At 35.2% G+C, this 15,190-nt stretch overlaps 1 protein-coding gene across 6 annotated transcripts in view; it reads left to right on the top strand.

The window, feature by feature from the left end:
• The window catches only part of LOC127854988 (polypeptide N-acetylgalactosaminyltransferase 5-like), a 137,664-nt gene that overhangs the window by 14,419 nt on the left and 108,055 nt on the right, over nt 1-15,190 (top strand). For 3 of the 6 annotated variants that reach the window (XM_052390208.1, XM_052390203.1, XM_052390204.1), the window contains exon 2: nt 2,340-2,379. The gene's annotated coding sequence lies outside the window, so the exon portion shown is untranslated. The other 3 variants (XM_052390207.1, XM_052390206.1, XM_052390205.1) reach the window with 3 other exon arrangements.

The raw sequence follows: 15,190 nt of genomic DNA, 5'->3' as shown, positions 1-15,190 counted from the left end.
TTATTTGTTAGTGTCCGAAAACATAGTGTAATTACGGTAATTAAATTTAACTTTCTAAAGTACATATCTAAGGGGTAAAGGTAAAAAGCATGGTCGCTGTTGCATCATGGTATTTTCAATAATCAATTATATACGCATCCTTTCTCTTGCCACCAGATAGCTGAGTGTTACAGTCATAATGTAGGAACTCTAAATCCTGTCTGACCATCCCATATCTGAAAGTGTTCATGAAGGCAGATAAGGTGACCCATGATGGCCTTTGTGTAGCAAGACCTGATGTCATCATGTATAAAATTATTGTCAGCAATGTGACCTATTTTAGGGTTAAATGTTCCCATTGAATTAATGTTGTCATGGTAAATTTAGAAATTCTGCAATATTTGGAAAAGTAACTGAATTTGAAACCAATTTTACAAGTGAAAGCATCTTTAAAAAGAGGACGTCTTGAATATGTAAGTAATGTTCTTCAAAAACCTTGATAATTAGAATACAAATGATATAAAAATATTTAAAATATACGGGCTATATAAGGATCATTGTGATATTCAAGTTAAGATTCTTTTTCTTACATGTTTAGTTTTAAATTTTGAAGTGCTTATTTACTACAGATTATAGCGGCTTACAATAATTGATCTATTGTCATGTTGGCCACGTAAATAAGTCTCTCAGTGGTATAATGAAGGTGATGAGTTGTGCCCCTTAAATGTTTCTAGTATTATAGATTCATAAAATTAATAATGCAAATTAATTATAAATAGCATTCTAATTTTACCTAAGTAGTAGTACATGTTACTTAATTATAATCTAGACTATTGATTGTTATTTATCTGCATTGCATCCCATTTAAGCAATATGTGATAATTTCCGTGTACACATGTATTGGGAAAAACAGCACTGTTTAAACAGTGGAGAAACCCAGAGAGGGGGGCATGTGGTGAAGTGGTTAGTTATTTAAAGTTAGTTCTTACAACCAGTATGGTGGGGACTTGACACACTGTGGTAGTATACATTGAGTGCAGTACAGCATGCTACAGTGTGTTGTAGTGTCTGATAGTAAGTAGCCAGAAGGGTTGCTGTATTGTTTTGTCAGAGATAGAAAATCTCTTAGCAAATCGTGTGGAAGTTTTAAGTGGTGTAAAAGTGTGTAGACGTGTCATGGGCTAAACACATGAAATATATATCCTATTTGATCTTGTACATATTTGTTGTGATGTAATTCATTGTTATTGTGTTTTGAGTAGGATTATTGGAATATGTATTAACAAAGAAAAAGGTATTATTTTTATAACAGTTGATTAATTTGCTATACATACTAGAATGAACAGTTCAAGAATACCGTCAAATACATGCTGTATTAACTGTTCACATTATGTATGGCACACAACACTGGTTTCTGTGTTCAGTGAAATATATAGAAGGCTTAAAGAGCTCTTCAGACACAAGTTTATTCTAGTTCATGTTTTATTGCATATTTTTCTGTGAATAGGGGATGTAAAGTTTAAGGAAAACGTTATGCCAGTATTAACAAGTTTTTAACCTGTAAAGGTTAAAGTGAATGTTTCAAGTAAAATTTATGAACATTATATATGCACATTTCAGAACAAATCGTCCTTATCTATTATAAATAATCATACACAAATGTTTTAGCATGCATAAATGCAATTTACTTTTACTTATATGTTTTCACATGATTTATTAGCCATTTTGAGGTTTTATTTTAATATTTGTTGTAAAAAACAAGGAATATCTTTAAAAACAAAATTTGCTTTAATTATTAAAATAAAGGTTGTTGACAAACATTCATCTGTAATAAAGTAATTTGAAAACTAGCTTCATCTGTACCACTTTTTAAATTTTTCTTGTATATAACAATTATGCTATTGTATTCATTGCATATATACCCTTTTTATACAACTACCAATTATAGTTAATGTCTTGTTATATCACTTGTATGTGGTTATATAAAAAAGTCACATTCATGTTCATATGTAAATTTGAATGACACATGTATGTGCTGTGCTCAGGTTAATATACTATTTTCCTAAGATAATAACATTATAAACTTTTCAGAAGTGATTATTTCACGATAACATTGTTGTCAATTGCAATGAAAACAAAACTGAGTGAGCATCAGCAAACACTAGCATGTATCTACACATGTATAGCCCCATTAAATTTATATAAAAAAAAGATAGAAATATAACTCTATGATTGTTAGAAATTATTTTTATTCCTGGCAAGAGTTATTATTCAATTGTTATATTGATAAACTTATTTTATATTACATTTTGTGGTGAGTAAAAGCATTACATATGTATTGTTTTTCTTTTTCTTTTCAGAATGGAGGCTCTAAGATAAAAAGCCTGGATGCGTTAAGAGGTAAGACATTATTGAACATAGATCCCTTTTTAGTGAAAATTTGAAGTTTAAATGATTGTGTTACCATTAATTTAAAGAACCATAAAATGTAACCCTTTCCCCCATAAGAAGCTAAGTGAAAATGGCTTTTGCAACCAGCATAAAACCAGAACAGCCTGCGAGTAACTCTCATTCTGTTCAGGTTTTATGCTGTTTGCTTCTCATCAGTATCTAAGGGTTGAAAAGGAAACCTCTATGACTTGAATCAAGTAAGAAAGGTCTTTGATAAAATTTAATTTTCTAAGGGACTACAAATGTGTCAAAAGACGTATCTAAGTGATAAAAGGTGAAAAATTGATAAATATATTGTTTGTGTCGCGTTTACTTTATTTATGATTCTAACCAGTGACTTCTGCTCGAATCTTTAAGAACCTTTCAATAATATATGAGCCATGCTCTGCGAAAAGGGGGTTTAATGAATGTGTGTAAAGTGTTCTCACAAACAAAAAATACCATGAAAGCGGAAATTTTTGTCCTTAATTAGCCTGCGCAAACTGCACATGCTTATCTGGGACAACACTTTATGCACATGCATTAAACCCCCTTTTCACAGAGGGAGGCTAATATTATTTATATTTTCCAGTTGTGTATACTTGTTTTGTTTTTAAATGAATAGGTCAGGTTAACATAAGTACTTCAAGAGAAAAAAAATAAAAGTGCTAAATTTAGAAACATATTGACATGATTTTAACTTTCATAAGTGGCGAGATAACAATTAAAAGGGAAGTTTGGGATTATTGTGTTAAGTATTTACACTTCATTGATTAACAAAATGACATTAATGTCCATGTATATAATTATGCTTAAAGAGAATTTCTCCATTTTTGTCACAAAACCTAAAAATAAGGAAGTATATAAGAAACTAACACTACAAACAGAAAAATATCTAATACTATTTTGTTAATGGGAAATCATTCATTGAACGAAATAACAAAATGTGACACATTTGTAATGCTAAATTATTTAGAATTGATCACTTACATGAAGAGAATTCTGCCATCTATCTTTATTTCTTGTTTATTATCAGAACATTTGCCAAATGATTTCTGAACCAAAAAGAAAATAAATATTTGCTGTATGAGTTACATCTTGTTGCAAAATTATGTAAGTGTCATTTTTAGCTTGACTGTTTTCGGAGAAAACCCGAGGTATTGTCATAGCCAGCTCGTCGTGTCTGTTGTGTCGTCCTGCTTAAAGTTAACATTTTGTCAAGCTTTTGAACATTGGCTCTAAAATCAAAGTGCTTCAACCTACAACTTTGAAACTTCCTATGTAGCTGCACCTTGATTAGTTCTACATATGCAAAACCCAATTTTTGGGTCACTAGGTCAAAGGTCAAGGTCACTGTGATCATTAAAAAATAAATAAAAAAATTCTGACAAGCTTTCATTTATTCAAAACTGCACCCGCAGCCGAGCGTGGCACCCGTTATGCGGTGCTCTTGTTTCTATAAGTATTGAAAGACCTAAGGACAATGTAAGGCCCCCAAAAGAGAGGGAAATGTTTATTAGGGAATGTATGGTAATGCATGTGACGCCTGGCTAAGGACCTCATCAAGTTCTAAATACACTTATCCATACCATACTTTTTGCAAATTTTATTATAACGTGGACTCAGACTGGTGTGAGACCATCTGATTATATCTAATACATATAAATAATTGTCACAATTTTAAGTTCATGTCAAGGTATATGCACATTTTGAATTTTGAATATTATTAATAATAAATCATTATTAATTTATTAGTAGCGATACCGTGTTAAGATTGGTTGCTTAGTAAATGTATAGAATATACCTTTTTTTTTAAATTGATAAATTAATAAAACAATGTGGTTACCAAAGCTGCTGAATGGTATTGAGGCCAGAGAACCAGGTGAGGGCACTGTGCAAACCCTATCTCGAAAGCAATTGTTTTTAATTTGCGGTACTTAAGACTATGGCTTTGTCCTCAGTCTTATGATATAAAGAAGTAATTAACATCATTTTCATGCTCTGATATTGTAATTGTCAGTTGAAAAATAGGCAGAAAAATAATAACTACACTGACAGTTAATTTATCAAAGTCAATACATTGAGAAACTTTTTATCTTTTTAAAAACTTTTTGTTGTACATGGACAGAGTTTATATTAATTATTAATAGACGCTGAACATAAAGTTTTATTGTTTTTGAATGTCACAGTAACATTAACATGAAATGTCCATTTATGTTTTCAATCTTATCCACATTTCAGGACAAACAGACAGACACACAGACAGTCAGACACACAGACTGACAGCAGACAGACACACAGACAGGCACACAGACCTACAGACACACAGACAGGCAGACAGACACATGGGCAGACAGACAGACACACAGACAGACAGACACACAGACAGACAGATAGACAGACAGACAGACAGACAGACACACAGACAGACAGACACACAGACAGACACACAGACAAACACACAGAAAGACACACAGACAGACACACAGACAGACACACAGACATACACACAGACGGACACACAGACAGACATATTCTTACTTAACAGATTCATTATTGAAAAAACTTTAAAAGTAAATTTCATTCACAGTACAATCTTTTAAGTTAACTGCACTACATCTACCTAGTTGACTTCACTAATTTTGGCCATTATCTTATCAACAAACTGAATGTAGTGTGTTTGAAGAAGTTTGCTTATCAGAAGTGTCAGTAGATATCAAATGGCCTTGTTTATGGGGAAAGATGGATTTTTGCAACAAAGCTCTTAAAATGTTTGCAATATTTTAATGTAACTTCGCCCAATAAGAAGTGCTTAGATTTTCTTCGATTTATATGATATTTGTGTTGGCAAATAATGCTTGATGTACAAATGAATGCAGTTTGTATTATTAGGATGTAGTGAAATGCTTTGAGGGTGTTTTAGTGATACTTGTGTTTTATCATTGGAGGTTGTTGTATTCACTTATGTTTAAATAAATATTATACAGTGTATCATTTATCTTGTAAAATGATCCAAACACACGAAATACATAAAACACAGTTGTTCATACACACTTATCCATGTACTAAGTTGCATTCACTAAACAGAAAACTTTCATTTTGAAAAGAATGTTGGTTTATCCAGCTTTAAGTTGGCACAATGTAAGTTAAAACAAGTGTAAACATATTTTTGAAAAAAAAAAGGAATAGCAGTCATAAATTGCACTCATTTGGCACAGGATATTCATCACAGTTGTAATACATTATAAGAAAATCACATCTTCAGTGGAGTTAGCAAGATAGTGTGGACAAGCATTTTAGTCGCGCTCTGTGAAAAGGGGGTTTAATGCATGTGCCGTCCCAGAGGCACTGCACAGGCTAATCTGGGACGATACTTACCGCTTTTATGATATTTATCTTTTCTCTAAGTCTCATCTTAGCAAATATCCAGTTAAGACGGAATGTATATATGTATACATTTTACACACATGCATTAAAGCCCTTTTTCACATTACATGGCCCATTTTTTTTATGGTAATCTAGAAATTTTGCATTCACCCTTTCTAATATTTAATCTTTTTATTGTCATCATGCCATAATTTTCCCTTACTCTACATTTATATTTCTGATACTAACCCCCCCCCCCCCTCCCCCTGTATCTGAGCACTTTAATGTAACCAGTGGACTTGAAGTCTGCTAGTACATGCTCATTGACAGATCTTTCCATGGCAGGTCTGAAAGTAGTCCTCTTGTGGGCCTAAATTCCCCTTAATTGGAGTTACATATACGCCTAATGAAGTTTCTTTGGTGGCTTAAGGTGATTGTGTGTGCTTCAGTTTGCGTTTGACATTATTGAGTCATTATTTAATACATGTAAAATAATGGTATTCTTTAATTTTTATGCCCTCCTTCGAAGAAGAGGGGGTATATTGTTTTGCACATGTCGATCCGTATGTCCGTCCGTATGTCCGTCCACCAGATGGTTTCCAGATGATAACTCAAGAACGCTTATGCCTAGGATCATGAAACTTCATAGGTACATTGATCATGACTCGCAGATTACCCCTATTGATTTTCAGGTCACTAGGTCAAAGGTCAAGGTCACGGTGACCCGAAATAGTAAAATGGTTTCCGGATGATAACTCAAGAACGCTTATGCCTAGGATCATATAGCTTCAAAGGTACATTGATCATGACTCGCAGATAACCCCTAATGATTTTCAGGTCACTAGGTCAAAGGTCAAGGTCACAGTGACCCGAAATAGTAAAATGGTTTCCGGATGATAACTCAAGAACGCTTATGCCTTGGGTCATGAAACTTCATAGGTACATTGATCATGACTCACAGATGACCCCTATTGATTTTCAGGTCACTAGGTCAAAGGTCAAGGTCATTTGAAAAAAAAGTTAAGAGCTATTGTCATCACCTTGGCGTCGGCGTCTGGTTAAGTTTTGTGTTTAGGTCCACAATTCTTATAAAGTATCAAAGCTATTGCATTCAAACTTGGTACACTTACTTACTATCATGAGGGAACTGGGCAGGCAAAGTTAGATAACTCTGGCGTGCATTTTGACAGAATTATGTGCCCTTTTTATATTTAGAAATTGAAAATTTGGTTAAGAAAAAGTATACTTTTTGCGATTGGGAATATAGCCAAATTTCGGCTATAAAATCGGGCCAAAAAAAAACCCTGCCTAGGATCATGAAACTTCATAGGTACATTGATCATGACTGGCAGATGACCCCTATTGATTTTCAGGTCACTAGGTCAAAGGTCAAGGTCACAGTGACTCGAAACAGTTAAATGGTTTCCGGGTGATAACTCAAGAATACTTAGGCTTAGGATCATGCAACTTCATAGGTACATTTATCATGACTTGCAGAGGACACCTATTGATTTTCAGGTCACTATGTCAAAGGTCAAGGTCACAGTGACAAAAAACTTATTCACACAATGGCTGCCACTACAACTGACAGCCCATATTGGGGGCATGCATGTTTTACAAACAGCCCATGTCATAAATAACAGTCATTAACAGAGTGAAATTAATTGTGGACTTGGTATGCAATGTTTAATTTCTTGTGTGAATTTTATGTAAAAAATGGTTTGAAAGTTGTGTGACATATCCAATAAAAAACACTCAAAATGCCTGCAAAATATGGTGGTAAATGTATGTGAAATGAATAATGTCACAATTGTCATGTTAATGAACTGATAATGTATTGTGGGTTATAATCATGGGCATAAAGTCATTGTTTATAGCTTTATTAAAATAATTATAGCCGCTTATTTGCAAGGTGTTGCCGTAGTTATACTATAATTTCTGAGTGCTAACAACTTAACGTTTAGTTAAACAAAATAATAATTATCATGAAATGGTTAACACCTACATGATTCATTATAAGTGACACAAGCTTAAATACCTAAATTCACTGTTAAAACAAAGTGTCCATATCTTATTCTTATCTAGAAATATTTTGCATATGTATTTCCAGTGGCAAGTGGAAAGGTCAATAATTGTGTAGTGCTTTAGATTTATTGTAGAGGCACAAACATTTTAAAATCTAAAAAATAGTACAAGTTGATAACTTTTGTAACAAAAAATTGGGTAATACCAGTATTGGTGCCAGGGAGAAAGACCTTTTGATTCTCCCTGGTAGGGAATTTAACCCTTCCCCCATCAGAAGCAAAGGGAAAATGGCTATGTGCAAACAAAATAAAACCAGAACAGCCTGCGAGTACATGTTTGTAACTCGCAGTCTGTTCCGGTTTTATGCTGTTTGCTGCTCATTAGTATCTAAGGGTTGGAAATGAAGCCTTGAAAACTTGAATCTAGTAAGAAAGGTCTTTAATTAAATCTAACTGTCTAAGGGACTCAAAGTACGTTTCTAAGTGGTACTCTGGTGAACCCTGTGTGAAAATGGGCCTCAGAGGACACATCTGAGGAGTGTAGGTCCATGATGCCTCCTTGTCCAATTTCTTTAATGAAAAGTCACAATATCAGTGCTTCTGAGAATACAAAATCTTGTTTTGGTTTGAAAGAAGTGTCTTTTTAGTGAAAATCCTGTTTAGACAGATTATTTCCAGATTAGCCTTTGATGACAACAAATCGGCCAATCTGGGATAATGCTTTATGGATTAAGCCCATTTTTCTCAGCATGAGTCTATAATTGTCCACTTAACCGCTGTGAACTGAAGGACATGTTTGTCATGCTCCATTATAATAATAAGCAAGGTACTTTGTAATTAGCACCAGATGGTGCACTTTGTATAGATTAATATCAGTCTAAAAGGAAGGACTTTGTAAACTATGCTGTGTAGCACATTCAAGAGAAGAGCTGTTGAAAAAAACAACACTTGCTCAGCAGGTGGTTAAAGGTGCAGCACATATTAAAATTGTTAATTGTTGGATTGTCTCTGACTGGTTATTAAATACGATCACCCATATGGGACAACTAGCTAGACTGGGTTCTTCAATTAAAGTTTGCAGAACACCTGCTGCCACTCTTTAATGTCATCCCTGGAGAACATTACCATCATCTGAGCAGTCATGATCAATATAGTGAGTTGTATCCCATTAGTATAACTCAATAATGCAGTTACTAGCAAATCTTCTAACAGGACATCAATATTTGAAAGGGTCAAATTCAAACAAGTGTGTTAAGAGTTAAATGATGTACATTTAGATGATGTGCATTTGTATAATTAAGTCTTAATAAATTGTCTGTTCTGTTCTGTTAAATCTTTATTTATCTTTGTTATTGCCACTTGTTAAATCTTTATTTATCTTTGTTATTGCCACGGGCTGTTGTTCAAATGAGTGAAGAGTTTTAATTGATTAACAATATGTCTTTGTACTATGACTTTATGTCATGGTTGAAGGTGCATATTATTGGTCTTTTTTCTAAATAAAGACATGATTTAAAACAATCCAGTCCCTCTGTTTATGCATTTATTTTCCTAGAAATATTGTCATATTTATGAAATCATTACAACAAAAATATGTAATACAAACACAAATATTTAGGAATTGAATTTGATGTTGGTTGCATATATAAAATTGAGCCTCGATCTGTGAAAAGGAAGATTTTATTTTATAATACACGTGCGTAAAGTGTTGTCCCAGAATAGGTTGTGCAGTCCGCACAGGCTAATCAGGGACGACAATTTCCGCCGAAACTTGGTTTTTGCTATAAAGAGACTTTCTTAAAATAAAAAGTATCATACAAACGGAAAGTGTCGTCTCTGATTAGCCTGTGCGGACTGCACAACCTAATCTGGGACAACACTTTACGTCCTTTTGTAAAGCATTAAAATCAACTCTGAAGAATATAAATTTTGTTCATATTATTGTGAATACATAATTATAATCTTGCCCTATTGCAATGACCGTGTAACATAACGATTTGTTCTAAACATGCCTCCAATATGATTCAGTTTGTGAGGTAGAACTTACCAATTTGAAATTGAAGTCAAATTATCATTGTCTGAGTTAGTTTATTTTAAATATGTAGAACAAATGTAGACCTTGGTTCTAGACCTGTTCTATATGTGTTCATATTTCCCATTAGATCTTTTGTAGAACTTACTGGTTCTTAAAGTTTTCTAAATGTATTCTAGAACTACATTTTAGAACATTTTTAGAAATTTATTGAATTTATTATTCCCCCACAAACGAAGTTTAGAGGGGTATATAGGAGTGAACATGTCGGTCGGTCGGTCTGTCTGTCGGTCCGTATTAAGTGTCCGCTCTCTAATTCAAGTAGTTTTCATCCGATCACACCAAACTTGGTCAGAAGTTGTATCTACATGATGTCTAGGCCAAGTTCGAACATGGGCCTTGCCGGGTCAAAAACTAGGTCACGGGGACACTTAGTGCGTTTGAAACATTCAGCATGTTGTCCGCTCTCTAATTCAAGTAGTTTTCATCTGCTCTTCACCAAACTTGGCCAGAAGTTGTATCTAGATGATCTTAAGGCCAAATTTGAACATGGGCCTTGCCTGGTCAAAAACTAGGTCACGGGGTCACTTAGTGCATTTTTTAACATTCAGCATGGTGTCCACTCTCTAATTCAAGTAGTTTTCATCCGATCTTCACCAAACTTGGTCAGAAGTTGTATCTACATGATGTCTAGGCCAAGTTTGAACATGGGCCTTGCCAGGTCAAAAACTAGGTCACGGGGTCACTAAGTGCGCTTTAAACATTCAGCATGTTGTCCGCTCTCTAATTTAAGTAGTTTTCATCCGATCTTCACCAAACTTGGTCAGAAGTTGTATCTAGATGATCTTAAAGCCAAGTTCGAACATGGGCCTTGCCGGGTCAAAAACTAGGTCACGGGGTCACTTAGTGCGCTTTAAACATTCAGCATGGTGTCCGCTCTCTAATTCAAGTAGTGTTCATCCGATTAATTTCACCAAACTTGGTCAGAAGTTGTATCTAGATGATCTTAAAGCCAAGTTCGAAAATGGGCCTTGCCTGGTAAAAAACTAGGTCATGGGGTCACTTAGTGCGTTTTTTAACATTCAGCATGGTGTCGGGCCGCTTTCTAATTCAAGTAGCTTTCATCCGATCTTCACCAAACTTGGTCAGAAGTTGCATCTGCATGATGTGTAGGCCAAGTTCGAACATGGGCCTTGCTGGGTCAAAAACTAGGTCACGGGGTCACTTAGTGCGTTTTAAACATTCAGAATGTTGTCCACTCTCTAATTCAAGTAGTTTTCATCCGATCTTCACCAAACTTGGTCAGAAGTTGTATATAGATGATCTTAAGGCCAAGTTTGAACATGGGCCTTGCCTGGTCAAAAACTAGGTCACGGGGTCACTTAGTACGTTTTTTAACATTCAGCATGGTGTCCTCTCTCTTATTATACCCCCACAAACGAAGTTTAGGGCGGTATATACTGAACTTTTCTGTCTGTCGGTTGGTCTGTCGGTCTGTCTGTCGGTCCGTATTAAGTGTCCGCTCTCTAATTCAAGTAGTTTTCATCCGATCTTCACCAAACTTAGTCAGAAGTTGTATCTACATGATGTCTAGGCCGAGTTCGAATGTGGGCCTTGCCAGGTCAAAAACTAGGTCACGGGGTCACTTAGTGCGTTTTAAACATTCAGCATGTTGTCCGCTCTCAAGTAGTTTTCATCCGATCTTCACCAAACTTGGTCAGAAGTTTTATCTAGATGATCTTAAGGCCAAGTTCGAAAATGCGCCTTGCTGGGTCAAAAAGTAGGTCACGGGTCACTTAGTTCATTTTTTAACATTCAGCATGGTGTCCACTCTCTTATTCAAGTAGTTTTCATCCGATCTATACCAAACTTGGTCAGAAGTTTTATCTAGATGATCTAAAGGCCAAGTTAGACATGGGCCATGCCAGATCAAAAACTTGGTCACAGGGTCACTTAGTACGTTTTACACATTGAGCATGGTGTCCGCTCTCTATTTCAAGTAGTTTAAATCTGATCTTCACCACACTTGGTCAGAAGTTGTAACTAGATGATCTGTAGGTCAAGTTCGAACATGGGCCATGCCGGGTCAAAAACTAGGTCACGGGGTCACTTTTGTGCGTTTTAAACCTCACCATGTTGTCCGCTCTCTAATTCAAGTAGTTTTTATCCAATCTTCACCAAAATTGGTCAGAAGTTGTATCTTGACAATGTCTAGGGCAAGTTTGAATATGGGTCATGCCCGGTCAAAAACAAGGTCACGGGGTCACTGAGGGCGTTTTAAACATCACAATGTTGTCTGCACTCTAATTCAAGTAGTTTTCATCCAATCTTCACCAAACTTGGTCAGAAGTTGTATCTAGATGATGTCTAGGTCAAGTTTGAATATGGGTCATGCCGGGTCAAAAACTAGGTCACGGGGTCATTTAGTGCGTTTTTAAATCTCACCATGTTTTCCACTCTCTAATTCAAGTAGTTTTCATCCAATCCTCACCAAACTTGGTCACAGGTTTTATCTAAATGATCTATAGGACAAGTTTGAACATGGGCCATTCCAGGTCAAAAACTAGGTCAAGGGGTCACTTAGTGCATTTTTTGCACATTGAGCATGGTGTCCGCTCTCTAATTCAATTAGTTTACATCCGATCTTCACCAAACTTGGTCAGACGTTTTATGGAGAAGATCTAAAGGCCAAGTTAGAACATGGGCTTTTCTGGGTCAAAAACTAGGTTGAGGGGTCACTTAGTGCGTTTTAAAAATTGAGCATGGTGTCCGCTGTTTTTTGTGAAGACAACATGCAAAATATTATGTGTCTATGCGGCATGTGGGGGTATTTTTCACGTCTGTGACAAAGCTCTAGTTGAACTTATTTTGTCCTTGAAATGTTCTAGAAATGTTCTTGAATATTATTGGAACAGTTTCAAAATTAAGCCATTTTCCACAAATGTTCTGGATTTATTCTAGAAAACTGTTTTTGAACGATTTTTGAAACATTCTAGAACATGAATATGGAATGTTCTTGAACTGTTCTTGATTTTCTAAAACAGTTCCAGAACAGTTCCAATTTCTAGAACAAATTTTTGCAGGGGTGACCTGACTCGTTACTCTGTAGAATTGAGGCCCTTGTTACATATACTGTAAGTCCTGCAGTTAATCTTTACAAAATGTCTTCAGGGTTTATTCACATAATCACAAATACATCACAGAAGCACATGAAATTAACATTATGCTATCAAAGCGTGAGAATCTTCAAGTGTGCTGTCTTAAATGACAGCTTTAATTGGTTACTTTAGAGCTGTGTTCATGTATATAATAATCAAGATAAAATCATTGTTAAATAAAGTAAATTGAAGTCTGATAAATACAGTGGTTTATAGTTGATTGTAAGTACCTCACAGTTCCCTGTCAATGATTTGAGGAAGTTTACAGTGTTTTTAATTGTGCTTTCATTAGGAAAATAATTATGAAACAATTTACAAATTGATGTCAAAAGTGATGCATTGGGTTGTCTGCAAAAAAAACAATAAAATAATTCTCTTTGCAGTTCAAGAATTGAAATGATTAGACTTTGGTAAATTTCAACATTATTTTATTGTAACAAAAAAAAAAACACCAACAAACTGACCAACTTTAAAGATAAAAAAGTACATAAAAAAGCTGCTTATATTAAATACTTGAATGTTTTATGAAATGTTGTGCACAATTTAAATATCGGTACTCGTTGCATCGTAGCATGAAATAATAATTTTATGAATTATTCATATAGTGATGGCTTGTTTCACTGTCGGAATAAAGTCCTTTCAACAACTATAAGACCATTATGGATTTGCTAGAATTGACAATTTGCAGGTATATAAATTGTTTCTGAAAAATGCAAGGCATAACTTCAAGATTTATGTTGCAGTCTTTTTCCACTGAAGAAGCTGATTTCACAGAAAATAACGGACAAGTTTGACAAGTTGTAACTCAACAAATGACATCGTTAAACTGGCTCCTCTACAGTATTGCCTTCTACATCTTAGAATGTCTGGTGACTTTATTGGAGGAATTAATTGGTGGTTTCTCTAAGGCCAGCAGAAATTAGGTAGCTGCAGTAACACTTATGGCATTGAGATGTCTGTCTTTCTATCTTTGGTATTTTGGACAGGTTTTAATTAAAGGAATGAGACAGACTTCGAGTTGACAGTTTTCAACTATAATGGAAGAGTTCTCATTGCCGCACTTTTTATACAGAAAACCATGCTTTTGTAAGATAGAATGAGGCGAATTTGTTTCTTTAATGTTAGCAGAGTTTTCCTTTTTTTAATTTTAATGGCATTGATGAAAGCATGTACACATGAAGTGTTGAAAATGAGTCTCTTAAACTACAAGAATATAAGAATCTTTAACGAAAGAAATTTTCCTTTTTTTTATGTAACTCAAAAAGTTGATGCATTGTATTTTTGTCTTTTTCTTTGCAGATGCTTATTTCACATAAAACTATGGGAGAAGCTTGTCATCTTGTAACTCAATGGATGACACTTCTCCATTTCAGTACATTCTTCATCCTAGAATATCCGGTGAATTTATTGCAGGGAATTAAGTGGAGGTCTCTCTATTAGGCCATCAGAAATAAGGTCTCTATCTGTAATTACACTTGGTGTTGGATGTGCATGTCTTTCAGTTGCTGATATTTTGGATGGGTATTAATTGAAGGTCTACACAAATGTTGAGTTATTGGTTTTTATACGCCCGTATAAAATACGGGACGTATTATGTGAAACCCCTTGGCGGGCGGGGCGGGCGGCGGGCGGGCGGCGGGCGGCGGGCGGAAGGCATCACTTTGTCCGGACTCTAATTCAAATTGTATTCATCCGATCTTCACCAAACTTGGTCAGCAGTTGCATCTAGTTGATATCTAGGCCAAGTTCGAATATGGGTCATGCCGGGTCAAAAACTAGGTCATAGGGTCAATAAGTGCATTTTCAAAGGGGCCACTTTGTCCGGACTCTATTTCAAATTGTATTCATCCGATCTTCACCAAACTTGGTCAGCAGTTGCATCTAGTTGATATATAGGCCAAGTTCGAATATGGGTCATGCCGGGTCAAAAACTAGGTCATAGGGTCAATTAGTGCATTTTCAACGGCGCCACTTTGTCCGGACTCTAATTCAAATTGTATTCATCCGATCTTCACCAAACTTGGTCAGTAGTTGCATCTAGTTGATATCTAGGTCAAGTCCGAATATGGGTCATGCTGGGTCAAAAACTAGGTCAAAGGGTCAATTAGTGCATTTTACTTTGTCCGGACTTTAATTTTATGTTGTGCCAGTCAATTATTTTGGGACGATTGAACTTTACCGGTACCTTAAAAAAGAATGGA

This window comes from Dreissena polymorpha, chromosome 13, assembly GCF_020536995.1.
Source record: "Dreissena polymorpha isolate Duluth1 chromosome 13, UMN_Dpol_1.0, whole genome shotgun sequence".
Taxonomy (NCBI): domain Eukaryota; kingdom Metazoa; phylum Mollusca; class Bivalvia; order Myida; family Dreissenidae; genus Dreissena; species Dreissena polymorpha.
Note: the sequence above shows the minus strand (reverse complement) of the source record. Positions and strands in the feature narration are given on the sequence as shown.